The sequence below is a fragment of the Macrobrachium rosenbergii genome, chromosome 52 (assembly GCF_040412425.1).
Source record: "Macrobrachium rosenbergii isolate ZJJX-2024 chromosome 52, ASM4041242v1, whole genome shotgun sequence".
Taxonomy (NCBI): Eukaryota; Metazoa; Arthropoda; class Malacostraca; order Decapoda; family Palaemonidae; genus Macrobrachium; species Macrobrachium rosenbergii.
Genome location: NC_089792.1, coordinates 13,161,921 through 13,188,400, shown reverse-complemented (window position 1 = coordinate 13,188,400; position 26,480 = coordinate 13,161,921). Strand labels below are relative to the sequence as shown.

At 36.6% G+C, this 26,480-nt stretch overlaps 1 protein-coding gene across 2 annotated transcripts in view; it reads right to left on the bottom strand.

Moving 5' to 3' along the window:
- LOC136833692 (uncharacterized) overlaps window positions 1-26,480 on the bottom strand; it is an 84,221-nt gene that overhangs the window by 28,927 nt on the left and 28,814 nt on the right. The window contains exon 2 of one of the 2 annotated variants that reach the window (XR_010851565.1): window positions 2,149-2,414. The exons of the other annotated variant lie outside the window; for it this stretch is intronic. The gene's annotated coding sequence lies outside the window, so the exon portion shown is untranslated. Of the gene's footprint in view, window positions 1-2,148; window positions 2,415-26,480 lie in introns of those variants that run through there. 2 annotated transcript variants of the gene reach the window in all.

Below are 26,480 nucleotides of genomic sequence, written 5' to 3'. Positions count from 1 at the left end.
TGACTCCTTTCATACAGATAAATATGATTTCTAAAAGTTTCCTCAAAAACAGAGACAGACAGACAAACAGACAGACTCTGTCAATAGTTAACTAATTAACCATTTCCCCATATGGCAGTTTGATCTGTCAGAGGTTATTCGTGGGGCTAACGTCATCAGATACAAAGCAACACTTAGTTATCTTTTTATTTAATCCGTTATGATTATCATGTCATTAGCGTAAGTTTATTTAAACTCTTTCCAAGACTGATTTCGTGGAGATAAGCAGAGCAGGCACTGAACTTCATATATCTTTCTCCATATTGTCAAGGTTTTTAATGAGGTCTTTACTTTTGTTTTCTTTATCTTTCTCGTACAGTTGGGGCCATACACCGTTCTTCCTTCCAAAACCACCCCAAACCCCAACTTGTTTTACTCCAATCTGGCCTGGATAGGATAGGTATATAAAAATGTGAATCCGGAAGGTTTGTGCAGAGATGATAGTGATGAAAGTGACTATTATTATTATTATTATTATTATTATTATTATTGTCAAAAAAGCAGACGTTCATGCAGAATAAGTTCGACAGAATAAGAAAGGAATAGATGCCAAAATGTAAAGATAGAAAAAACCTGATCGGTAAACGAAGGTAATCATCCTGTATAATGATTATTTATACACAGCCCCACTTGAAACAAAAAAAAATTTCAATCAGTAATACTCTCGGGAAGACCATTCGAAAATTTTAAAACGATCCTTGCGGATTCCATTTTGGCTGAAAGAATAGAAAGCTTTATTCGATCAAAAAAAAAAAAAAGAAACGTAAATCCCTCATACCACTTACCTGGGAAATTTTGATTGCTCATTTCAAATGGAAATTTTCCTTTTGATGTGACAATTTCTCTTTCGGTGACCCAAAAATGTTGTCCAGAGTAACTGCATTGTAAGATTTTTTTTAATATTTATGAGGGATTTCGTTTGCCTTTGTTAGTGGGTTTTTCAGTTGAGATATTTAGCTGTTTTGTTCGTCTGTCTAATCTAAAAATATTTTAACAAGATAATTCTTTTTATGGAAGGAATATTCTTTAATTGAAGTCAAATTTTGCCTGTCGATTAATAAGCTATAATCCCCGTAGGGGGGTTGTGCCGTCAGGGCACCTTATGCGGTGCACTGTCGTCATTACTTTAGGTTCTTTGCAGCGTGCCTTCGGCCCCTACCTGCAACTTCTTTAGTTCCTTTTAGTGTACCTCCTTTCATATTCTCTTTCTTCAGTCTTACTTTCCACCCTCTCCTAGCAATTGATTCATAGTGCAACTGCGAGGTCCCCCCGCCCCGTTACACCCTTCAAACCTATTACTGTCAATTTCCGTTTCAGCGCCGAATGACCTCATGGGTCCCAGTGCTTGGCCTTTGGCCTAAATTCTATATTCAATTCGATTCAATCCAGTAAGCTATAATACTTCAAGAGTGATATTATCGATCCACATTGAGAGCTCTAATGGTATCTTAATTCAAAAATTATTCTCATAACAAATAACGGTATTTAAAATTCTCTGTGTACCGTGATCAATATTTCTTTTGAAAAACCACATAGCATGTTAGTTAAACCCCAGTATGAGATACTTTAAGAAAACAAGAATATTCCAAAACTCTTCCCTAAGAAAAGAAAATATGGATATTTGAAGATCCATAATCCTCTTGAAGGTGATCTGACTGACACTACATACGAGAAGACACCTTCACAATAATTAGAAGGTCATGCAAAAGTTACCTCAAAGTCGGGTGTTCTTCTGTTGGGTAATAAAAGTAGACAGAGAGCCTTTCGCTTTTATTTCCACTTTTTATAACATTTACATCTTATCATGCCTTCCACACTTGGTGAGAATGACTTAGTTTTGGTAAAATTTACAATTTTTTGGTGTCGGGCGTGATGCAAGGGTGGTATCTCATTTGTTTTATATCGCTTTACGCATGAACTTAAAAAGGATGTAATGGTTTTACAATGATATTGACTGGACATCTCATTAATTAAAAGTAATTTTGGAATATTTATGTATTTAAGTTGGTACTGGAAAACACATACCTAGGTAAATAAGAGCAGATTCATCATTTAAAGTGTGCTTAGATATATTATGCAAATTCATAATAAGGACAACATACAGAGGAAAAGTCAGGCAGCAGGTTCTTCATGCAGTTAACATACCTCAGCCTATAAATACCCAGCTAAGGGTCGTGTGATGCCGTTATACAAATACGGCATATCACCTCCTCACGTCAGTTCAATGCCCCCTCTCTCTCTCTCTCTCTCTCTCTCTCTCTCTCTCTCTCTCTCTCTCTCGCAGAAGGTGCAAATGTTCTCTCTTCACCCTCGAACCTGTTCTTCCGAGCCCGAAACTATTTCTTCGACAGCCTTCCTTCGGACGAACAAAATTTCTGAAAGGAGAAAAATCCGGGATTTAGTTTTATCTAACCATTAATAGAAAAAGCGTCTTTGAAATTTGATTGTCTGTTATTTTTGTTATGCGTTTTTTTACTTTGTAACACCCCGCAGGAGGTGCACTGTATGCATTACTTAAGGATTTTTGCAGCGTTACTCCGGCCCCTAGCTGCAGCCCCTTTCATTCATTTTACTGTACCTCCGTTCATAATCTTTTTCTTTCTTCTTACTTTCCATCCTCTCCCAACAGTTGATTCATAGTGCAACTGCGAGGTTTTTCTCCTTTCAAACCTTTCTGTTTCAACTCTGAATGACCTCATAGGTCCCAGCGCTTGGTCTTTGGCCTAAATTCTATATTCTGTTCTATTTTATTCTTACCTTGTACATGTTATGTGTATTTTTACCACGAAAACACCAAAAGCCCTTTATTGGAAATCTACAAACTTATAACATTGACTGACAGTGAGAAAGCCTGTGGTTTCATAGTCTTAATATGCCTACATAATCAGAACATTTATTGAAATCTTTTAATCAGAGGCATGATTAACTATTACCTAAAGGTCTTAGAATTTGAGCTCTTTGGTCAAAGCTAGTATTTTTAGTCGAGTGTCAAGTGACTCAATTCTCTTTGTCCCCTTTTATTTCTGTTTATTAATAAAAAATTAAGAGTGGATTTTTAGGACAAATTTTCGAAAGGTGTTTTTCGTGGCTGGTAACAAGTGACTGGAATATCACTTTTGGGGAAAGGGGACATTGTAGGGATGGGATTGCTCAGCCATAGCGGAGGTTTGCGGTGAAAGCGTGATTGTTTTTCTCTCTAGTTTTTTAAAAATAATTTTGTATTTTTTTTTTTTTTTAGTATTGTTTTGGTGATCACTGTAACAAATATTTACGCTAAACGGTCGCGGATCTTTTTCTTAATCTCATATATGTTTTTATTCCTTAGTCTTTCTTTTTCTCGCATTTTCCTTTCTCATGTTCGCCGAATTTTCTTTCATTTCTTGAACTTTTTAGGTGTTTCTCCCTCAAACTTTTCTCCTTTTTCATCCATCAGCATTTTTTTGCATTCCTTGTTTATTATTTTTATTCTGTGTTCTGTCTTCATATGTTTCCCATACAAACTAAGTTTCGTTTTACTTTTATCCTTTCATTTTTGGTTACTCGTGCTCTTTCCATTTTTTCTGTCGTTTTTCATTTCTTTTATATAGTTTTATTCCTGGAATCTCCTCGTTTATTTCCTTGTTTCTTCTTTCTCCTCCGTCCCCACTCTGCCTTTCTTTCCTCGTTTCCTTTGCTTTTTACTCTTCCTCTGTTCTTTGTTGTCTTTTTAGTGTTTCGTAAAAGAAAACTATTGTGACGTTTTTGTCCGCACTTTTTCTGTCCGCACTTTTTTTCTTTTTCTGCACTTTTTCTGTCCGCACTTTTTTTCACTTTTTCTGTCCGCACTTTTTTCTGTCCGCACTTTTTTCTGTCCGCGCTTTTTCCTGTCCGCACTTTTTTCTGTCCGCCCTCAGATCTTAAAAACTACTGAGTCTAGAAGGCTGCAAATTGGCATTATGATAACCCACCCTCCAATCATCCAAGTACTAAATTGCAGCCCTCTAGCTTCAGCAGTTTATATTTTATTCAAGGATAAAATTAGCCATAATCATACTTCTGGCACCGCTATTGGTACCAACAGCACAGGCCACCACCGGACCGTGGCTGAGCTCCGCGGTCCCCAGCTAAGAGTTTCATGGGCCGTGGCTGAAAGTTTCATACAGCATTATACGCTGTACAGAAAACCTTCGGCGCATTTTTTTACTTGTTTTCTTCTGTCTTTCAAGTTTTCCTCCCCTGTGTCTTTTTCAAAATAAGGCATCTTGTTTTCAGTCCTTTATTTCACTTCCTACATTATTCATCTTTTTTCTTCCTCTTCTTTCTACCTCCATGTCTCTCGCTCTCGATATGATTTTATCCATGGTTCTCTCCAGACAGATTATTGTTCTATTACATCTCCCTCTTATTCTACACCACCCGTCACCAACACCGCATATCCTACACCATCCTTCATCAACACCGCATATCCTACACCATCCTTCATCAATACCGCATATATCTACACCACCCTTCACCAACACTGCATATCTACACCACCCTTCGCCAACACCGCCTATCTACACCGCCCTTCACCAACACCACATATCCTACATCACCCTTCACCAACACTGCATATCTACACCACCCTTCACCAACACCGCATATCTACACCACCCTTCACCAACACCACATATCCTACACCACCCTTCACCAACACCACATATCCTACAACACCCTTCACCAACACCGCATATCCTACAACACCCTTCACCAACACCGCGTATCCTACACCACCCTTCACCAACACCGCATATCTACACCACCCTTCACCAACATCGCATATCTACACCACCCTTCACCAACACCGCATATCTACACCACCCTTCACCAACACCGCATATCTACACCACCCTTCACCAACACCGCATATCTACACCACCCTTCACCAACACCGCATATCCTACACCACCCTTCACCAACACCGCATATCTACTTCACCTTCACCAACACCGCATATCTACACCACCCTTCATCAACACCGCATATCCTACCCTTCACCAACCACCCTTCACCAACACCAACATATCCTACACCACCCTTCCTTCAACACCGCATATCTACACCACCCTTCCTTCACCAACACCGCATATCTACACCACCCTTCCTTCACCAACACCGCATATCTACACCACCCTTCCTTCACCAACACCGCATATCTACACCACCCTTCCTTCACCAACACCGCATATCTACACCACCCTTCACCAACACCGCATATCCTACACCACCCTTCACCAACACCGCATATCTACACCACCTTTCACCAACACCGCATATCCTACACCACCCTTCACCAACACCGCATATCCTACACCACCCTTCACCAACACCGCATATCCTACACCACCCTTCACCAACACCGCATATCTACACCACCCTTCACCAACACCGCATATCTACACCACCTTCCTTCACCAACACCGCATATCTACACCACCCTTCTCCACCAACACCGCATATCTACACCACCCTTCCCTTCACCAACACCGCATATCCTACACCACCTTCACCAACACCGCATATCTACACCACCCTTCCTTCACCAACACCGCATATCTACACCACCCTTCACCAACACCGCATATACCCTTCCTCCACCAACACGCCACCACCCTTCCTTCACCAACACCGCATATCTACACCACCCTTCACCAACACCGCATATCTAGTCCCCACCCTTCCTTCTCCCAACACCGCATTCTTGCCACCCTTCCTTCAGACTGGATCGAGATATTGACGGTATCCTTCCAAATTCATTTAATTGCATTCTACAGGTCCTTCCTTCACCAGGCCCGCATATCTACACCACTCCTTCACTGTATTAACACCGCATTCTACACCACCCTTCCTTCATTCCACCCTTCTTCCCACCCTTCACGAGGAGGCATATCTACATGTATATTCATGGGGCACCGCATATTCTACACCACCCTTCAACGCCGCATGGGTCCCCATCTTGCGTTCCCAGTTCCCCTGTATTCGATGGCCACTTCCTTTGAGACTGGATGATGAGGTGTTGACGATATCCCCTTCAAATAGATTTAATTGATTAGTACTGTTCCTTCTTAGGTAAATGTTGCGTAGATTTTCCTCAGGTAAATGTATTATAAAGAGTTCTTGTTCCTTCTTCCTAAATTCCTTGTAGATGTTCCTTCCAGCTGCGTAAATGGAAAATGAGTTGTTATATTCATGGGGCGACAATGGAAGGCTGGTCGCTTGTTCCTTCTGGGTGGGTAAATGAAAAATGTGTGATGGTCTTCAGAGTTAAATGAAAAGTGATGGGGATGTGTTGTGTTCTTCTTAGGTAAATGAAAATGGGTAGATGTTCCTTCAGAGGTAAATGGAAAATGCGTAGTTGTCTCCTTCATAGGTAAATGAAAATGTGTAGTTGTTCCTTCAGAGGTAAATGAAAAATGCATAGTTGTTCCTTCATAGGTAAATGAAAAATGTGTAGATGTTCCTTCAGAGGTAAATGAAAAATGTGTAGATGTTCCTTCATAGGTAAATGAAAAATGCGTTGTTCCTTCATAAGTAAATAAAAAAAATGCGTAGTTATTCCTTCAGAGGTAAAAGAAAAATGCGTAGTTGCTCCTTCATAGGTAAATGAAAAATGTGTAGATGTTCCTTCAGAGGTAAATGGAAAATGAGTAGTTATTCCTTCAGAGGTAAATGAAAAATGTGTAGTTGTTCCTTCAGAGGTAAATGAAAAATGTGTAGTTGTTCCTTCAGAGGTAAATGAAAAATGCGTAGTTGTTCCTTCATAGGTAAATGAAAATGTGTAGATGTTCCTTCATAAGTATATGAAAAATAACTCATTTATTTTTAAAAAGCAGCTTAGAGTTTGCATACATTAATGCCAGGTTGCATTAATGAAATTTAATGCAGTCTGTGGACTTTGTTAACGGCCATAGATCAAGAACTTTGAAAAAAAAAGGGGTAGATAAGTCAATCTCGAGTATGAAAATTAGGCCAGTTACGTCCCCTTCAAGAAAATGTTTCTGAATACCAAGCGTTACTTTCCCTTCAAGAAAATGTTATCATAAACCAAGCGTTACTTTCCCTTCAAGAAAATGTTTCTGAATACCAAGCGTTACTTTCCCTTCAAGAAAATGTTTCTGAATACTAAGCGTTACTTTCCCTTCAACAAAATATTATCATAAACCAGGGGTAACTTTCCTTTCGACAAAATGTTACTATACATTGAGTGTTACTTTCCCTTCGACCAAATATTACCAGTGTTACTTTCCCTTCGACAAAATATTACTGTACATCAAGTGTTTCTCTACCTTCGACCAAATATTACTAGTGTTACTTTCCCTTCGACCAAATATTAATAGTGTTACTTTCCCTTCGACCAAATATCACTAGTGTTACTTTCCCTTCGACCAAAATATTACTAGTTGTCAAGTGTTACTTTCCCTTCAACAAAATATTACTATACATCAAGTGTTACTTTACACTTGACAAAATATTATTACTATATATAAGTGATGTTACTTCGCTCGACCGTTTTGTAAAAATAAATACATTTCAGAGTATTACGGGTATTTCGGTTTACCTCGACAGAATAATTCCCTAAACATCAGGTCGTGTGTTGCCTCTTACTGTCCCTTCGCTTAGTCACAAAATATTATTTTATATCTTCTCTAGTTTCAAGTCTGCAACAACTTTCTTTTAAAAAAATATTTGATGCATATACGTCAAGTGTTACTTTCACCTTCAAACAAAATATTATTACTGTATATAAAGTGTTATTTTCCCTTCGACAAAATATTATTACTGTATATAAAGTGTTACTTTACCTTAGACCAGTTATTACTATACTAATCAAGTGTTACTTTCCCTTCGACAAAATGTTACTATACATCTAGTGTAACTTTTCCTTCGACAAAATTTTATATCAATTGTTACTTTACCTTCGACAAAATATTGCTATACATCAAGTGTTTACTTTCCTTCGACAAAATTACATAAGTGTTACTTTACCTTCGAGAAAATATTACTGTACGTCAAGTGTTACTTTTCCATCGACAAAATTATACATCAATTGTTACTTTACCTTCGACAAAATATTACTGTACGTCAAGTGTTGCAGTCATCTTAGTATTCCATCAACAAAATTACATATCAAGTGTTACTTTACCTTCGAGAGAATATTACTGTACGTCAAGCGTTACTTTTCCTTCGACAAAATTATATATCATATATGTTATATATATATACCTAAGAGAACTAGACAAAATATTATTATTCATCAAACAATTTACTTTTCCATCGACAAAATTATACTCGTATATCAAATGTTACTTTACCTCCGGCAAAATATTACTATACGTCAAATGTTACTTTCCCTTCGACAAAATATGACCGAATATCAAGTGGCACAAGCACACTGATGGTGTAAAATGGTTATTGACACTTGATGTTGATAATGATTCTCGTCCCATCGCTCGAACCAGCGAAGGACAAGTTTTGTAAACGTCCCACCCCGCCCTCGTCCAGGACTATTTGCAGATCGGATACGGGTGGATTTTCGGTCTACCTCAACAACATAATCTCCCCAAACTTATGTTAGGCCTCGTGTTTCCCCTGAGGATTTCGTTCAAGAGGATGGGGAATGAACGCTTGGTCATGGGAATAAAAGGATTAATTTTATTTGCCTGTCTTCTCTAGTTTTAAGTAACGCTGCAACAACTGGTAATTTTAAGGAAGGTCCTTGTGATGTATATGCTCTAAATTCGGTTGCTGACACTTGAGTAGATGCGACAGACACGCTCATACAAAGATACAGACATTCATACAATACATGCATACATATAAGGCTATATATATATATTATATACACATGTATACATACTATATATGTATATGTATATATATATATATATATATATATATATATATATATATATATATATATATTTTATATATATATATATTATATATAGGTTCTATGTTTGTGTAAACTTTTAGTAAATTGGTGGAGCAAAGAGTTTATTTCAATAATTTAAGTTTAATCTTCTGTCTAGTTCTCTTATGATATATATATATATATATATATATATATATATATATATATATATATATATATATATATACATATATATATATATATATACACTTATGCATATATATATATATATATATATATATATATATATATATATATATATATATATATATATATATATATATATATATATATATATATATGTATGTACATGTATGTATAAGCTGCTTCATTATGGTAATACTAAGATGACTGCAACCCACCATAGCTGACTATTTATCAGGTAAATAACTTCCTGTTTTAGTTAATACACCAGCAATAAGTTAAACAGAACGGGCCCAAGGCGCTCCACTTCCTTTGGTAACTGAACCCGTGGCGAATGTACCAACATATATTAAATTTCAATAAATATTCCCCCACGAACAAATATGTGTCTTGTTGTCTGAGCTGTATCAAGATATCAGCTGCATGTTACTGGCTCTTCTAACGTTTCATTGGAAAGAAAAATTCATCTGTAGATTTCCATTTTGTTTTGATATCTCTTGACACATCCAGGACTAGTGACTTTATCCAGTTTAACTAGATGTTAAATCTTCTGGTTTTAGGCATTTGGACCAATGTATGTCAAAAATTAGCTGAAAAATATATCGTCTTTGGGTACTGCTTATGAATCTCTCTCTCTCTCTCTCTCTCTCTCTCTCTCTCTCTCTCTCTCTCTCTCTCTCTCTCTCTCTCTCTTTATGGCTAAAACTAGACGTGTCGATTGTTCAAGTGCAATTTCTTTGCTGATAACTAATGCACCATTGCAAATAATGCGAAAATGAGTGTTGGTTGGTAATAAATAAATCCACTTTTACTGTTATTAACTAATTAAATACGAGAGTACACTGCTGTTTCCAAGTATTTATAAAGGGCATCTCACCGTTCATATTCTCTTTCTTCCATCTTACTGTCCACCCTTTCCTAACAATTGATTCACATTGCAACTGCGAGGTTTTCCTCCTGTTACACCTTTCAAACCTTTCCACTGTCAATTTCCGTTTCAGCGCTGAATGGCCTTAGTTGCCCCAGTGCTTGTAATCAATCAATCAATCAGTCATCCATAATATTCATTTAAAACTCAAATGTTTGGTAGCATGTTTTATGTTTGTTCCAGTATATCATCTCAAAATAATTGCCTAATCCAGACGTTTATACCAGGCTGTATATTAGATGGTAGTCCAACGTTAGGATATCTGTCATTATAAGGGGTAATGTAATTTCGTATTTTTTTCCGGCAATATATAAATGAAGACAGTAATGAAGTCTGTAGGACTGATTTAAGATAAATGAGAATGTTGATAAGAAACATATGCCAGAGATCACAAAAGAAACGTCATCGACTTCGCATTTTAAACATTTTATGTAGGCAACAAAAAAGTTTAATTTTTTGTGTGATAAATGCCAAAAAAAAAGACAAAGTAATCTTTAGTGATTTCCATTAGGATTGTGCCACATGTAAATCAAATGTTTGGTAAATGTGGGTGTAAAATTCCAAATTAATGACAATTGAGGAACAAACCTGCAGCGCAAGTGCACCATGTATGGTACATGAAACCAAAGGGTCTTTCTGCTGGTAATTAGACCTAACCAAAGATTTTTTCTACTGCATGATGAGCCACACATTACCATCAATTCTCGTACCCCAAAGATTAAGGAACATTACAATAAAATGCTTGGTAAACGCAAGGGTAAAATGAGAATTGAAGGTAAAATGACAAATGAAGAGCAAACCTGTAGTGCACATTCACATTGTGTGTGAAATAGACCTAACCAAAGATCTTCTGTACTTCTGCATGATGAACCAGTCATCACCATTTAATTCTCTTTCTCTGATCCTAATCTCAGAGAATGACCTCCTCAAGCCCCCAGGGTAAAAAGCGAGTCGAAACGACAGGCACTACTCGTTTCAAACACATAAACGTCAAAGTTGGTGGGCCGTATGGGGAAGAACCATATAGTCTTATGCGGTTGTCATTACCATATTTTGCATATATGCAGATGAGGGTTAGACAGAGGGGACGAGAGGAGGGGAGGAAGGGGGAGGAAGGGAGGGGGTGGAGGATACTTAGAGAGAGAGGAGGGGTGGATTTAGGGGTTGGGGAGCAGCAGCTAGCCAGTGTTCCCTGAAGCGTGTATTAGTATTCCATGTCTCATATCATTTCTGCAAAGGGAGGCCCTGACTCTCTCTCTCTCTCTCTCTCTCTCTCTCTCTCTCTCTCTCTCTCTCTCTCTCTCCCCAGTTTTCGAAGATTAGAGAGGACAGGTGCCGGAAGGGAGCTCTACATAATAGCCTCCACCCCGCTTACATATATATATATATATATATATATATATATATATATATATATATATATATATATATATATATATATATATATATATATATATATGTGTGTGTGTGTGTGTGTCAGACGAAGTGGATGAGCCTGCTCCGTTATGAGCCCGTTAAATCTCTTTTTAGTCTAAGACGTGAATAAGTCGTCCAGAATTAGTCGAGTGTAGCCTAGTGGAACGCAACAGGGACGGATAGGGCAAGGAGCTAGCAACCTCATCCCGAAAAGACTTATCAGAGCCACCTCTTCTCATTGGGAAAAGTAATACATAGTTTTATGGAAGTATGTATGTATGTATATATATATATATATATATATATATATATATATATATATATATGTGTGTGTGTGTGTGTGTGTGTGTGTGTGTATATGTGAGTGTGTATGTGTGTGTGTGTAGACAGAGAAATACCAGTAAACAGAGAGGACGATGAACAATTACATATATAGTATATGGACCCTGTTTGTGTGGAACTGAGAATTGTTAAATTTAAACTATTATGAACTCAATTCTTGGTTGCATATGACCTCCCTGGCACCTCTAGCCTTTGGGCCTGCTGACAATATTAACTCAAAGCTCCTGGAGGAAGGCATCCGGTTAATAGTTCCCCACTTAACTGGAAACTTATTAAGGATTGCAGATATTGCGTAATTGTGCTTCCAGTATAATGACAAACAAGTAAAAAAATGCGCCGAATTTTCTTCGCCGCGATCGAGTTTTCTGTGCGGCCGACCGAAAATAGGTCTTATCATTTGGTGTGTGGTGGCCTATCCTGTATCGTTGCCAGAAGCACGATTATGGCTAACTCTAACCTTAAATAAAATAAAAACTACTGAGGCTAGAGGGCTGCAATTTGGTATGTTTGATGACTGGAGGGTGGATGATCAACATACTAATTTGCAGCCCTCTAGCCTCTGTAGTTTTTAAGATCTGAGGGCGGACAGAAAAAGTGAGGACAGAATAAAGTGCGGACGGACACACAAAGCCGGCACAATAGTTTTCTTTTACAGAAAACGAAAAATTCAATAATAAGAAACAATCACCCTTGAATTTACTGTTTACCATTTAACAACTGTGATTAAACTGGGGGACGACTCGGCCATGTTTGTGATCCAAAGCAGAAAGTACTAAGGACCAAAGCTTCCGAAGTAAGGAACAGGGAAAGTTATAGCATTGGTGGAATGGAACGGAATATAGAGTTTAGGCCAAAGGCCAAGCGCTGGGACCAATGAGGTCATTCAGCGCTAGAAAGGAAATTGAGAGCAGGTAGGTTGGAATGGTGTAACAGGAGGAAAACCTCGCAGTTGCTCTATGAAATAATTGTTAGGAGAGGGTGGATATCAAGATGGAAGAAAGATAATATGAACGGAGGTACAGTAAAGGGAATGAAAGGGGCTGCAGCTAAGGGCCGAAGGGACACTGCAAAGAACCTTGAGTAATGCCTACAGTGAACCACGTGAGGTGCACTGACACTAACCCCCTCCGGGGTATATATAGGATTGGTGAAGCCAGGTTTAATTATTACCAGGAAAAGAGTTGTATCAGATGGCAGAAGTTGTGGGTGAAATGTTGGTAGAAGTTGACCAAGTACAGCTTTTAGCTAACATACCCTGAAAAGTGCAAGTGCTACAACTAGTTTTCTATTTTTTTTATAGTAGCAGTTGCATCCTGTGTCACAATGGACATATTTTTGTAACAAACATGAGCAGTATGGCAATGATTTAACTATCACAACACAAAAAAGTATGAATTTAATAATAATAATAATAATAATAATAATAATAATAGTAATAATAATAATACATTACATTCTGGTATATATTTCTCAACATTGGGCTTTATAGATGCTGCATCTCATAGCTCTGACAAGATGCATTCAAAAGGCCCTCTCTGAGAATCACAGATTCTTCAGGTAGGTTATTTAACTGTAGGTTCCTCTTGAAAGTATATTGTCAGCTTCCGCGTGAGCATAGTCGGAGGAATGGGTCCTTGTTACCGACCTAGTCCATTATTTACTGGAAGTACATTAAAAAATATATATAGTTTTCAGTAGGGCGCAATAGGGAATTGTTCCCATGTTAATCATACAGTACCAGATGCCTTCAAATCCTTCATATTCTTCATCAGAGCAATGATCTGACTTGCCAGCCATTAATCAGTGCTTCAAAGAAAGATGCTTATCATGAGTTTGAAAAATAATCATGTTCTTCTTCCTAATTAACCATACAGTACCAGATGCCTTCAATTCCTTTATATTCATATTCTTCATCACAGTAAAGATCTGACTTGCCGGCCATTAATCAGTGCTTAAAGGAAAAAAACCCTATAGGAATGAAAAAATAATCATGTTCTTCAGTAACGAATACTTTTCCCTTAAAAGTGATAAGTAACGGTATTGCCATTTAAAGATAGGCAAATATTTTTTTTTCATACTTGCATAATCAGGTAAAACTTTTGATTGATTGAACAGGCTACTCTTTCACTTTGTTTCCTGAAGTTTATACAATTAGCTATTCGTCAGACGTAGCCAAACATTGCAAAGACAAACAGAGTAATTTACAAATAAAGATGAGTAAAACACAACTAAATAATGAAGGATGTACGTACGCAATAACAGTTGCTAGGAAAAAATCAAAGGCAATGTGCAAAACTGTTGAAAGTATTAATATAGTTTCTTAAATGGATGAGCATCAGTCTCCACAACACTTCCCAGAAGACAGTACAACAGATTTGCAGTGTGGAGAATATAGAGCCTCTGGTTCAAGTAAGTTTAAGACCATAGAACACTTTGCGAGATACTGAATGCTATTCACCTACCTCTTGTAGAACACTTTGCGAGCTATTGAAGGCTACTTATCTACCTCTTGTAGAACACTCCTCAAGTAAGTTTAAGACCATAGAACCAACCTCTACTGAGTGCAGATGCTGGCACAGTGAAAAACGATCACCAAGAACTAATCTCAAGCTGCAGACACTATAGATGATAACTGAGATTCTCCACTGAAATACTACTGTTGAAAGCTAACGAACTGGACATCTCTGATTATGATCTAGTTCCAGTTGCTGCTTGTTAGGAAAATGTAAGCCACCACTTTGAGCAATTATCCAAGAAGAAGAAGCTCCCAAGAGACTGCAGGCATACAAAGAGGAAACAATATTGCAGTAAGGTTAAAACACAAAAGATCTGAGGGATGTGGCATAAATAATGTCCCTTCTGTGCAGATAAGGAGCCTTGCGAACGGTACTAAGCTTTCTGAAAGCTTTACATGACATTATTTCGAGCTTTCATGAAATTAAAGTACAGTCTTCCTTATAACCACTGAATCATGGAATGGAAGCATGGTACGAGATCGGCTAATCAAAAAATCTTAGTTTTTCATGAGCGAGGTCTCATTAGCACTGAGTGAATAACCACAAGAGGTTCCTTTCTTTTTTGTAATAACAGAAATTGCCATTAGTCAATGGGAATGAAGAATGAATGAATGAATATTTATGCATTAGTTACAATATTTTATGTACATTTGCATCCAATTACAGTGACAGTTATTATGTGACAGTTATTAAGAAATGGCGGCCTATGGTAAAAAGAACAAGGTATTGTTTTTTCAAGTTGCAGGGAGAGAGAGAGAGAGAGAGAGAGAGAGAGAGAGAGATGGGGCTGTCTGTATGTTGATAGTATGTATAGACGTCAAAAGATCAGCATGACACACTGTAAATACAAGCAGGCAAGCAAGCACGCAGACGGGAAGGTAAACATTCACCACTGCAAAGGCAAAACTGTTTCCGCATGCATCAAAAACAGGGAAGGCAATCAAAAAACATTCACTCGAAAAATTCACTTTTCTTTTCTACTGATATTCTATAAACATGAGATATCTTTCGGTTTGTGCCACTCGCTAGCTTAAAACATGTTTCCTTTCTCTCTCTCTCTCTCTCTCTCTCTCTCTCTCTCTCTCTCTCTCTCTCTCTCTCTCTCTTTTGTTCGTTTTGCAAATTCTGACTTTTCAGAAATTTCGGAACCGGTGTTCAAAATTTTACTTTTCTCCCGTTTTACCCTGCCTTTGTGGCGAGACTAGAGACAAAAATAAATTGTCGGTTTTTGCAGAGATGAATCAGTCCTGTGTACTGGCCATCATAAGAACAGAGTATATCAGGTCACTGTCGTAGGCAATGCTCAATTAGGCAATGATTGGTATATTCATATATATAGTTTTTAATTGGACCAAATCAGTCCTGAGTATTGGCCATCATAAGAAAATGGTATATCAGATCACTGCCGTAGTCAATGCTCAATTAGGCAATAATTATTGTACTAATATATACAGTTTTTAATTGGACTAAATCAGTCCTGAAACACGTGATCATCTTAAGAACAGGTTTATCAGGTCAATGTCGATAGGCAATAACTCAGTTAGGTTAAATGATAAATATATTCATGTATATAGTTTTTAACTCAGAGAAGCTTCATGAAATCCAATTGTATAAACTGGCCATTTTTAAAGTGTAATATCAGGGTCACTGTTTCATTAAGAAATTTTTACCAACAGGGTAATCTTTATAGAACATAATACTTTTAGTATTTTGACAAGGACGATATAAAAATTTATTTTGTTTTTAGTTTCCTCAGAAAGAAAACTGTTCTGATCTCTTTGTCCGTCCACCTCAGGTTTATCATGCCAATGAATTTGATATCCAGACCTCAATCAATAACAAGACTTAAGTTAAAAGCCTCAGTAGTTTTAAACAAATTTCTGTTAAAGATAGCCATAATCGTTACCTCAGAGAAGCTATGGGTACCAACAACATAAGAAACCAGCGGACCGTAGCTGAGTTTCATGGGCAGCGGCTAAGAGTTTTATGGGCCGTGGCTGAGACCACCACCGGACACAGGGTTTCGAACAGTTTAGGTGAAGAATGTGCATTGTTTATATGAATGCAGCTGATTATAGCACAGAATCTACTTCTGATGTTAACACGTCTCTTTGCAGATCAGTTATGCCCGGAAGAAAGATCTGAAGATCTGGTTCACAGAGACTTATCAGATGGCCACATTCAAGAGATATTGACATGACCCATGATGATCGATTCGGAGAAGAAAGCGATTCTCGCTTGTGCCTGTCGCAGTCAAGAGATATTCAGCAATTCATTTAGCTTAAAGGTAAGTGATTTATTGGGATATACGTTTGTTAAAGGAGCAGCGGAATGTTTAATGAAATCATCACTTGCTCCTGCGTTGTCTTGTGGATCAGGCTTTAGCTTCAGTTTATTCTGATTACTGAGGTTGAACTTTCGCCTTACTGATTTGCCGTTCCCGTGCCATGCTCCCAGTCCTTTTCTTAAACGGTGGAAGAACGTAAAAGTTAAATAGCCTCCCAATTTAGCAATAAATTCTTGATCAGTAATATTCTTTATCTTCTATCTGACACATTGCCTGATTGAAAATGTATGAATCAGCAATGAATAGTGTATTATTAGGTATCAGAAATCTTTACGATTTTCATGATAAATAAGGAAGTCATTTATCATTTTACTATATTAAGAGTCATTTCCGAAATCATTTGCCCCATTAGGCCTAGACTGAAAGAACTACTAGTTAGTCTTTTCAAGTTTGCAACTTTGAGAAATAACGCTTTTATGTTTTTCAGGTTTTCCTGAGCCTACTCTGAAGGAACCAGAGAATATGATGAAGTTCGTGAGTATCTTGAATAGTGAAACAAGTAAAAAATGCGGCGAAGTTTCTTCAGCGCAATCAAGTTTTCTGTACAGCCGCTACAGCGTATAATCAAGGCCACCGAAAATAGATCTATCTTCTGTGGTCTCGGTATAGTGCTGTATGAGCCGCGGCCCATGAAACTTTAACCACGGTCCGGTGGTCGCCTGTCCTATATCGTTGCCAGACGCACGGTTATGGCTAACTTTAACCTTAAATAAAATAAAAACTACTGAGGCTAGAGGGCTGCAGTTTGTTATGTTTGATGATTGGAGGATGGATGATAACATACCAATTTGCAGCCCACTATTCCCAGTAGTTTTGAGATCTGAGGGCGGACAGAAAAAGTGCGGACAGAAAAAGTGCAGACAGAAAAAAGTGCAGACAGAAAGAAGTGCGGACAGAATAAAGTGCGGACGAACAGACAAAGCCGGCGGAGTAGTTTCCTTTTACAGAAAACTAAAAGGAAATAAAACAATATTCTATCAAATTGAGGACTAAAACTTTAAGGGCATCGGTAAATGACATCAATATAAACCATAAATTCTTGTCCATCATTCATCACAAAATAATTTCTTGTAAGATCCATATTATCTTATAGGTGCAACTGCCTTCAATCCAGTATAAATCACCTGCGGATTCGTTTACCATCTATTAATTATTCTTATCCAACACTGAAACAACAGATCCATCACTTGTAAGAAGAACGATGTCTCGTAACTACAAGAGAGCCCTCAATCGAATATTAATCCCCTCAATTCTGATTTAAACACCCGAGTTGGTTTACGAACAGGTCAGTCCATTATGGTGCATTCTGAACTTGATGGCTCTAACCGTAACTGGTTGCATAACCACCTTGGCTCCTGACGCAGTATCACTTTGCAAACTCGACTAGCCATTGATGTTAGCTTGATTGTTTTCCGTCCTGTTAATACAATCATTCTTTGTCTTGGGTATTTTTATTAGTATTATTTTATTTTCAATTTAATAATAATAATGGTTGAGAAATACGCAGCGGTATAAATGTAAATATATATTAGGAATATATATTTACATTTACACCTTTGTCGATTTCTCAGCCATTTTAGTGATATGCGATTATGAGATTTTTATAACAATAATAATAATAATAATATTATACTATTATTATTATTATTATTATTATTATTATTATTATTATTATTATTATTATCATCTAAATATTTGCCATAAGTTTTTAATGGATAAACTGTGGCCTGAATATTACTGAATCATATGAATATCATCTTCATAAATTACGCAAAATGATCACAGAGAGAGAGAGAGAGAGAGAGAGAGAGAGAGAGAGAGAGAGAGAGTAAAGTAAAATATAGGGACAAAGCGAGAGGGAGAGATGGGAAGGGAGATAATTGCCACTTTATAATTCTCTGTGATAAATTACGAGTTGGTTAGGCATTATAATGAAAAAGCGTCTATTTTATATTAGGAGTTTATCAATGATAAGCAGAGAATAAAATAAGTGAAACTGAGCCAATGATAAAAGTCCACAGATTGCATCATCAGGTCAATGTCTCAACTGATTGAGGGAACTATGCTCACACGAATAACCAACAACCTCCTTTAGTGTTATAGAGAGAGAGAGAGAGAGAGAGAGAGAGAGAGAGCTACGGAACAACAGCATCTGGCTAACGCATCAAAACTTGCCAGCCTCCGCTTCCTCCCCTTCGCTCATTCATCTCTTCCTCCCTCTCCCTTACCCCTCCCTCCCCCTCCCTTCCTCAAGGCCCAGGTAATCCCTCCCACACAGAAAACCCCTACAACAGACCCTCCCCCCCCCCACCTCCAACCACCACCCATTTACCCGCCCCCTCCCACTCCTAAACTTCTCCTTCCTCTTATTTTGTTGACTCAACTATTTCGAACCAAAAGATCTTTCCGAGAAATTGAACCGCGCTGTTGGAACTTCCCCTCTCTCTCTCTCTCTCTTTCTCTCTCTCTCTCTCTCTCTCTCTCTCTCTCTCTCTCTCTCTCGTAAATGACGTCACTGCTGCATAAAGCACCCACATAGAAGTTCGGACTGACACATAATTATTTCGTTTTATTTTAGCCTGATTATTTATTTAAATTCATTTTTAACGTACAGGGTGCATAAGACATTAAAAAGGCATTAACTTGAAGGTTTATTCAATAAAAGAGCGTCCATTCAGCAAAAGCAATAAATAAAAAGACGTTAATTTGACAATGATTATCTTTAATTTTGTAGTATCTTGATTACTGAGTAGCAAAATCAAATCCTTTGCAGATGGTCAGATGAATGTCTTTTACTGTAATCGAATAGTGTAATATGAAGATAAAAGACCCATAGAAGCACTGTTTAAACGCTGCAACCATAATTATATTTCGGACACTTCTTCCTCCATGTCCCTGTTCACTGATCTTCACTGACGACTGAAAGAAGCAAACATAGAACGTTCGTACTTTTGATAAGTCCTTTGCAAAGAAGAACAAGTAAAAAATGCGCAATCGAGTTTTCTGTACAACCGCTACAGCGTATAGCCAAGGCCACCGAAAACAGATCTATCTTTCGGTGGCCCGGTATAATGCTGTATGAGACGTGCCTATGAAACTTTAACCACGGCCCGGTGGTGGCCTATCCTATATCGTTGCCAGACGCACAGTTATGGCTAACTTTAACCTTAAATGAAAATAGCCTAATAAAAACTACTGAGGCTAGAGGGCTGTAATTTTGTATGTTTGATGATTGGAGGGTGGATGATCAGCACACCAATTTGCAGCCCTCTAGCCTCAGTAGCTTTTAAGAAAAAGTGCGGACCGAATAAAGTTCGGACGGACAGACAAAGCCGGCATAATAGTTTCCTTTTACAGAAAGCTAAAAATGGTTACGTTTATATCTGTCTACGCTCCACAAATAGTATCAAACATTTACGCTTATTAATGACGCAAACACTTCACGGTATGAACAGTATCATCTGAAATGAAACAACAAAAGGAAATCTTTGACATTCCATTATGCAACTGGAACGCCGCCTTGTTTTTTTGTCCTTTCGGAAATAATGGATTAAACAAATGGGTGGTTTGACCTTTCAGCTTGGAAGGGAGGATAGAATGAAGCCAGTTACTCGAATGAGAACAGGGGTTGAAAGATGAATGAGAAATGAAAAAGAAAAATAGAGAAGATAAAAGGGATCGTGAAACAAATCGAAAAATGCTTCCATTATTGCTGAAATGTAGAATAGAGAGAGTGCCATAAACTATATGTGTGGTAATATATATATATATATATATATATATATATATATATATATATATATATATATATATATATAATTATATATTTTTATATATATATATATATATATATATATATATATATATACTACAGTCTACCCCAAAGCCAAATCAAAGTCCTTCAAAAGAAGGCATCAAAAGCTTACCCCATACAAAAATGGGAAAAAAGCACGTTAAAAGAAAAGAAGAAGAAGAAGAATATATATATATATATATATATATATATATATATATATATATATATATATATATATATATATATATATATATATATATATATATATATGTATATATATATATATATTTAGCAATATACTGTAGTTTGTATTCGCTGAGCATTAAGTGCCCAACTAAGCAAACAAAAAATATTTCAGTACGATGCTTTTTTTTTATTTTCATTTTGATATTAACTTTTCATACGCAGACGGTGATGTTCCATATTTTGGGTTTTCTATATTGAGGTTATTCGGTTAAGAGGGTAAACCCGAGGAACTGTGGAATTTCAACTCAGTAACCTAAGCTTAACCTACTTGACTTTTTAGTTCAGGTCAAGTGGCAGTGACTTGCATTCGTAAAATTTGTATTTATTTCACTGTATCATCTTGTGTATTTTCTTATAGCAAAATACTTGAGGACTGTTTTGAAATTTGATGAATCTGTTTGCTAAATATTCGTGTCAAATTCCAATCGAAATTTCAGACGATGGAATATAAATATTTTCCCGAGATGGAGATTGTGAGTTGGATCATCAGTAGCACTTTTAACACCTGCACACACTGGGCCATTCACGTGCATCTTGCACAGGCTCTCAAATTTACTGAATATTATGGCCCTTCCTTTCACCTCTTTCCCATAATTATATTCAGCGGTCACAAAACTGCATGAAGTCATCAAAAAGGGCAAGACCTAACTGCCAAACTCTGTAGAAGAGAGCCAGTGGAATCACAAATGCCTTACTCTCCCTGCTATAACCGCAGAATCTCATTACATATAGATATGGAATATTCAGAGGAAAAACCTATTCCCACTTCTTTGACTCCAGCTGAGGTAGATGGTAGCTCATATATCTGGCTTAGCTCCCAAGAGTTTATTGAACTTTAATCCCACTAATTCCTCACCATCTGCATAGAGCTAAGGCCTGGCAAGGCTGCCAGTCGGCACAAATAAAATTTGCATGGAAAAGACGACTGAAGGACCAAAATCTTTTAACTAGGAAGTTACTGATTTAGGAAGTGAGGAGAGAAGTCAAGTTTCCATTTACAATTTAGAATTATTAATGACTCAGTAGTATTAACTAGAAGGTCATAGATCCCACAGAATGTGGCCCTCTTGTCCCCCATCAAGTCATATCCATTATCAAAATTAAAGTAGACTACAAGATTACCCTCCAGTTTCGTAATCATTCCTGCGTTAATAGTGAGAATTTATCATTTAGTAAAAGCTCTGCAGATATTACCCATCAGTTTTTGAGGTCTTTATTCCTCACACCGTTGGACTGTGGAACAGTCTCCCAGAGGATGTTGTGCAGTTGGAACTTCTGAAGTTTAAGCGAAGATGCAATGCATTACTACCCTAAAACAATTCAATCTGTATTTTATTATTTTACTTACATTTTTGTTCATTGATTAATTTGTTAATTTATCAGGTTTTCCAATAACTTTCTGTATTTCCCATTATCTTCTGTTACTACTTTCAAATGAGAACCTTAATATTCTTTGGAAGCTTGAATTTCAAGTCAATGGCCCCTGATGGATTGTTCCATGTGAATAGAGTTCATCTTCTAAATAATAATAATAATAATAATAATAATAATAATAATAATAATAATAATAATAATAATAAAGTTGAGGTCAGCTTGCACCCTTCCATAGAAGACTTTCTGCAAACGCTGTAAATCACAGACCCTGTGTTAGCACGTCAACCATGGCTGTCTTCCTTTCTGGACATCCTAACTCAACCAGAACCCCAGCTATCTCCAAATTCATCAACATAAATCATGGATCTAATAGGTCTATTGTCATGGATGGTCTCAAGTTGTCAGAAGTCTCTCTTAAACATGTAATACTAAAATTTCAAAATTATCCTTGCGCTGCGATATGCCTATTGTAAATATAATTTTATATCAAAGCAAGTCGCTAGGTCTCGAAGTGGCTGTGAATCTTATTAAGATCCTAGTTACAGACGTTTATATATCCTGCATAAGCCTCAAAATTTAACAGACATTGCATACAACAGGTCTGTAATAAACTGACATCATTCAGATCAGCAAATGTTTGTTGCTTTTTCCATTCTACTATACATTCTTTTTAAAATGGAGGCAGTTCAACTAAAGAGCCACAAACGGTATTCATTCACATCCTGTTCCATGTAGCATTCAGTTTTACCTTACTGTTAATGTCCTTGTTTGTTTGTGGATGGTTTTTTTGTTTTTTGTCCTTACGTTTTCCGGCTTCTTATCTTCATTTATTACCAATGATATTTTGGGCGACGTCTATGTCAGATCAGATGTAACTCCGGTTTCTTCTTAAAGCCTATCATTGTTTCCCTAGACTTTACTATTTTGATAACGACCTGCATCATTGGTATGAGACCGCCTCATTAGCTATTATGAAGTGCAGCTGCTTTTGAGCATAATTATGTCCTGTTATGTGTGTTCGTCTCTTCTACACAAGTGCTCATCAGTTATCTTTAATATAGTTTTATTCTGATTCACTTGCGTTTTACTACAGTTGTTGCCCAATGAGGTCATTAGTACCACGGGTATTACTCGCTTTATTATTGTATTCTTGATTCCAATATTCTAATAATTTTTGTCATCATAGGTTCTATATTGATACTTCCCTTACACTAACTGTTAGCACAAGCACAACCCTTTTATCGTCTTTAATATTGTGATTAGTGGGGCTGATTTTTATTAGCTAATTCAAAATCATTGATTCAGATATATTAATTCCTGTATGTGTTTAAAATTAATTTTTGTCTGCATGTCTTTCCATTCTAATGTCACTGACAGTCCTGGAAATGGCGGATTGTGAACTGAGATTGTGGAATGAGTTTATGTAGTGAGATTGTGCACGTAGGTGAGAGGGCCATCCATGAATTTAAGTCGGCAGTCATCTGGTGCATGACGTAGAATTCTGGCGTTGCATGCAATATCTTCTCTGCTGGGTCTTTTATTGCAGCGTTGCATGCAGTGTTTGGAAATAGCTCCTTCCTGAAGGTGAAGGAATGGAATAGAATGGAATATAGAATTTAGGCCAAAGGCCAATCACTGGGGCCTGTGAGGTCATTCAGCGCTGAAAGGGATATTGAGAGTGAGAGAAGAAGGACTTGAAAGGTGTAACAGAGGTGGATAGCAAGATGGAAGAGAGAATATGAATGGAGTTACAGTAAAAGAAATGAAAGGGGTTGCATCTAGGGGCCGAAGGGACGCTGCAAAGAACCTTAAGTAATGCCCACAGTGGACCATGTGAGGTGCACTGACGGCGCTACCCCCTATGGGGTTCCTGAAGGTGACAAGAGAGACATTTATTAAGGCTGATGGTGGTCTTTCTCATTACCGAACCTCTTTAGGGTCCTCCTGGGATTTTTCGGGTTCCTTGCCTTATTGGTTTTGTAGAAGCTGCAACTTCATATTTTCTATAAATAAGATGTGAGTAGAAAATTTTATTAATCTATAAATAAGATGTAAATGGAAATTTTTATTAATCTGTAAATAAAATGTAAATATAATTTTTTTTATTATTCTATAAATATGTAAATAGAAATTTTAATTAGTCTATAAATAAAATATATATAGAAATTTTTATTAATCTATAGATATGTAAATAGAAATTTTTATTAATTGTAAATAAAATGTAAATATAATTTTTTATTATTCTATAAACAGAAATTTTAATTAGTCTGTAAATAAAATATATAGAGATTTTTATTAATCTATAGATAATACAACAACAGAAATTTTTATTAATCAGGATAGATATGGACAGAATTTGTATATTCCTTATGAAACGGTTTCAATGTTATTTAGAGTGTTCTGATATTTAGAAGAATAGCACGCATACACACATACACAAAACACAAACACACACACAGATAGAGATGGATAGCCGCATGATATAGATATCTGTTGTTTTTCGTTTTTCGACCTTTGAGGTTTATCCTACCTTTTGACTTTGTTTTTACTTCGGAAGTGTCTTTGGCCGTTGCAAGCGAATGCCATCTGTTATCTTTCTATTTTCCTCTCTTTTTTTTTCTGTCACCGCCTCACCGTCCGGTCCCTTTTGCTTTTTCGGTTCTCATTGTTTCACTCTTTCTGCTTTATTTTCATATCATGTCAACCCTACTCAAAAAAAAAAATAAATAAATAAATTTTTCTTGTTGATAATAGATATGGACAGAAGAGACAAATGTTCGATGTTTTGCAATTTTTCATTCTTTCTGTTTTTCGTTTTTCATGATGTACCTCTGTTTCCGTTATCTGAAAGATTTGGTGAAATGTTCTGAATTGAGATATATATATATAAAATATAAAAATATATAGTTTTCTTGTTATATATATATATATATATATATATTTATATATATATTTCTGTTTGTATATATATATATATATATGTATATATAAATATATATATATATATATATATATATATATATATATATATATATATATATATATATATATGTATATACATATATATAAATAAATAATATATGTATATATGTATATATATACACAAAAAATATATATATGTATGTATATCTGAGTGTTGTCCTAATTCAAAAGACTGGAGTTTACATCAATATACACTCTTCATTATCATGATCTCCAAATTGGTTTAGGAAATAAGTATTCGAAATGAAGATGCGTCTGTTTCTTTATGAAAATAAAATAATTACGTGTTAAAATGGACAAAAGTAATGTTATAAATACCTGATTAATAGGTGAAAAATATATTGCTCAGTATTAAAACAATGCTTCAGGCAATTATAAATAATTCAGTTTTGTTTTAATTATTATTATTATTATTATTATTATTATTATTATTATTATTATTATTATTATTATTATTATACCAAGACATTCTCTGCTTTGTGGTTACTTTCACCTTAAGAGTTATATTACCCCTTTCCGCCTGATTCTATTTTACATCATTATGCTTCCCATCTCCAGTTCCTCTCCTATTCTTCACCTAATTCCTCCCTCTACTTCTTAACCCCCGTTCCCCCTCCCCTCTCCCCCCAAGGGAGACATTTTGGGAGACCTGAGACGAGGTCGTTCCGGGCTGTTGGTAGTTAATGGCTGGGGACCGCCCCAGTGATTACTAGTTTTCCACCCCCTCTTTCTCCCCCCTCCTCCGCCTCTCATATTCCTTCCTCCCTCTCCTCCCCTCACCTGATGTATCCCCCCCCACCTCTCCCTCTTCATTCTCCCTTCCCCCCTGACATCTCCATCATCATCGTCTTCGACCTTTCATCATCTACGTTTCGCCATACCCAGGCAGGATATTCGACTGTTCTTCCGTTTCCTCTCTCTCTCTCTCTCTCTCTCTCTCTCTCTCTCTCTCTCTCTCTCTCTCTCTCTCTCTCTCTCATACTTCTCCTTCCAAATTCTTAAAAGTGGTCCACCCCATATATATATATATATATATATATATATATATATATATATATATATATATATATATATATATATATATACTGCTATTATTAGTATATATATGTACATATATATATATATTTCTATTTCTGTTTATATTTATATATACATATATGTGGGTGTGGAGAATTTTAAGAATTTGAAGGAAAAGTATGACAGAGAGAGAGAGAGAGAGAGAGAGAGAGAGAGAGAGAGAGAGAGAGAGAGAGAGAGAGAGAGAGAGTTAGTAATCGAGAAAACCTGAGCACAGCTGCCTTAAGAAGTGTCAGTGGTTTTTGTACTGATATAGCGTGTCTCAAATTAGATGGGAGCTTGGTAAAGGGTTGTGGAACCCTTGGTGGGAGGGAATGCCTCCGCATGGCAGATGAATTTTCTCT